General features: G+C 35.3%; 1 protein-coding gene across 1 annotated transcript in view; it reads left to right on the forward strand.

The window, feature by feature from the left end:
• The window catches only part of LOC144245678 (ubiquitin carboxyl-terminal hydrolase 9X-like), a 137,960-nt gene that overhangs the window by 742 nt on the left and 133,772 nt on the right, over nucleotides 1-3,446 (forward strand).

The raw sequence follows: 3,446 nt of genomic DNA on the forward strand, positions 1-3,446 counted from the left end.
TCCCAGATCTATTTTTGGCTGAGTGTTGTAAATGTTTTTTCATTAGTTGCCAGCAACTCAAAATCAGAATATTTCACATAAATATCTGGCTTTTGGGCTTCTCCAAATTTTTCACATTAGACCCAGTCTCCCATTTTACAGCAATTAGCTATCAGTGAATGTCAGCCACCAATTTCAGATGGGAATCTGTGCTTTGTCATTTAAGGCCAGTTGCCATTAGTTAGTTAATCATTCAAATACTTACCACAAAGCCATGTGTCTCTATGTTATATCCCCGGTAATAGAAGGAAAAGTCAGAGTTGCACTACAAAGGCCTCACAACTCCAAGCCCTGCTTGCATTTTTATAGCCTCTATGAATAAGAGATCTGTGAACTACCAGCATCTATATCTTTAAATGACAGTAAGTAAAATAATGTGTAAAAGGCTCAAGCCAGATTTTATTTTACTTTTACTTACTTAGTATTTTCATTTAAGAGTGAGAGCGTGTGAGTAGGGGAGAGGGACACAGAGATAGAAAAAATGTTAAACAGGTTCCACATTGAACATGGAGACCAATTTAGGGCTTGATCCCACATCCTGAACCATAATGAACAGTTAGATGCCCAGATGACTGGGCAACCTACATTTTGGTATCAAAGTTTAATGCTGGCTTATATTGATACAATCATTCTTTTCTGTGAAAGAATTTGTATTAATGGAAATGTATTTCCATTTGATTAATGGAAAATAGTTAATACATTAATTCTTTATTTCTGAAAGTCATAATATGCATTTCCTTTCATTGCTCAGTTTTGTAGGGGGGCTAAGTTTCATTACATTTTGCAAAGTAAAGCTTTGCAGAGCATTGGCTTGGAATATGAAGTTTCTTTTTACATTAGGGTATTTTTATTATCTAATCTTTATTCTTTTGCTTTCTTTGGGTTCCATTGCTCTGTATTTTCTGGTTTCTCAGTATGGAAATTTAAGCAATTGTTTATTACTTCCCTTTCAGTTTTGATGCATTCCAAAACATGCATTTTAGACTTTAATTTTGCCAAATCATAAAGCACAGCTTTTAATGCATTTGCGTTAATGCATTTGTCATTCTGCTAAACTATTTGAACATTTGTGTGGTGATATTTAACCTAAGAATATTTTTAGGAGGGCCTTTAAGCGCCTGACTCTTGATTTTAGCTCAGCTCATGATCTCACAGTTCATGAGTTCCAGCCCAGCGCACTGACGNTCTCTCGCTCTCTCTCTCAAAATAAACATTTTTTAAGAAGAATATATTAAGGGAAAAAAAGAGAATATATTTAGAAATGTATTGCCTCATATTCAGTCATTTGGAAGTTTTCTGTTAGCTTTTTTTGTCACTGGCTTACAGGTTAATCCCTTAATGGATAGACCGTATGTTCTCAGTGATGTCCGTGTTTAGGAATTTGTTGAGGCTTGATACGTTGCCCAGCATATAGTAATTTGGAATATAAGAGAACATGGAAAAGTTGATTTATTTCATTATAAATTTGTCAGTTATTTCCCATTTGCTCATTATGTTTTTCAGATGTTCTGTGTAGCCTNTCGCCAGCATCTAGAGTTCTCTGATTTGCTCGTTTTAGCCCTGTGTAGCCTTGTTTTAATTTGTTTTATTAGTAGTTGAGAGGTGTATTAAACTCTACTTGGGAGGCGAGAATTCTACCACTGAACCACCAATACTTCTCATATTAAACTCTACTTGGAATTGTGGACTTGACTGTTTCACTTTTTAAAAATGAGAATAATAGTGACATTACTTTAGAGAAAATTCTCAGTTGTTAACTGTTTTAAATTTAAATACCCTAATCCTTCCTTTCTTGGCATTCTGATATTTCTCACTGTGGCTTTGTAGTTTTACAATTCTTGAGTACTCATTCTTTTTTTTTAACATTTTGCTTTCCAGTATTGGAAGTTTCTCTTGACATATATTTATTTAACCTTAGAAGTTCTTTCCTTAGCTGTGTCTTATCTACCAGTGAGCCGATCATCTGCATTTTTGCTTGTTACTATAGGGTGTTTGATCCTTAGTGTTTCTTTTTTGTTTTTTCTTTGAAGTTAATTTCTCTACTTGCAGAGAGCTCTTAGCATAATAATTGTAATTACTTTAAATGTTTCTTTGGGTAATTCCAAGTTCCTGGCTAAATCTGAGCCTCATGTTTCCACTCTGTCTGCATACTGTGTTGGTTGTTGTTCATTATGCTTTGGATTTATCTCTGAAACTTGGGTATAATATGTTGATGAAAGGAACTTTTGTAAATAGCTGTTTAGTATTCTGTAGGTAGGGAGGGGCAGGATGGTTAGGACTGGAATTATTACCCTTTCCCCCACATGGAAGTCTGTATTGGGCTAGAGTTTGGATTTCCCTCTAAGTTGATTAGGTTCTGATAAAAAATTTAAATTAGAGCCTGNTTTTTATTCTCTTTGTCCCTGAGATGCTCTTCTGATTTTGCAGGCAGCAGTTTGCCCCCATGAACTTCATTCTCCATCAGATCTGTAAAGAGTTGTTGATTCAGCTTATTAAGTTTTTTACTTGTTTGTAAAGAGTGAGAACTTCAAAGCTTCTTAAATCTGAACCAGAAACTAGAAGTCTCCTCCTGTCATTTTACTTTCTTCCCTTTTATATCCTTATATTTAAGCATCTATACTTTATGTAGCCTATATCTATGTTATATGTTTTTGTCTTGGGTTTGTTTTTTTTTTTTTTCAATTGTCTTTTCAGTTCTTTTAATGTAAATGCTGATATATTTGGAATATTTGTCTTTTATAATGTATGTGATTTGAGAATTTGGGAATGGCTTAACTGAGGGGTTCTGACTCTTGTGTGTGTGGTTGTAGTCAGCATCTCAGCTGGTAATTACAGTTTTCTGAAAGCTTGACCAGAGTGGCTCTTTCACATGACTTTTGGTTGGATGCCTCAGTTTCTCACCACATAGACTTCTGCAAAAGGCAGCCTAAGTGCCCTACACTTAGCTTTTCCCAGGAAGGTTGTTCTAGGAGAGGAAGAAAAAAAAGGCATAAGTGTTAATTGTGTCACCTCAGATGTTATAACTGATATTTCCAAAAGGATATGTAAGTAAGAAAGTTTGGCACCTGGGTGTCTGACTCCCAGGTAAGGATTTCAATTCAGGTCATAATCTCACAGTTCACTGACTTGAGCCTTGCGTCAGGTACCACACTGAGTATGGGATTCTATGTCTCTGACTCCCTCTGCCCGGTCCCCTACCTTGCCTCCACATGTTTTCTATGTCTCTGAAAAATAAAAAAGTAAACTTAAAAAAAGTACTCACTACAGCTGTTCCCTTAGCAGTAAACATTACAAAAACTAAAGTTCTCTAATCTTAGTCTGCTCAGTCCATGCAGTGCTCTGTACTCAATTAATTTTTCAAAGATTCCTAATCTGTTAAATCTTTTAATTAAAGTAAATGTGGGAAG

The sequence above is a fragment of the Crocuta crocuta genome, unplaced genomic scaffold, assembly GCF_008692635.1.
Source record: "Crocuta crocuta isolate KB4526 unplaced genomic scaffold, BGI_CrCroc_1.0 scaffold2088, whole genome shotgun sequence".
NCBI classification, from domain to species: domain Eukaryota; kingdom Metazoa; phylum Chordata; class Mammalia; order Carnivora; family Hyaenidae; genus Crocuta; species Crocuta crocuta.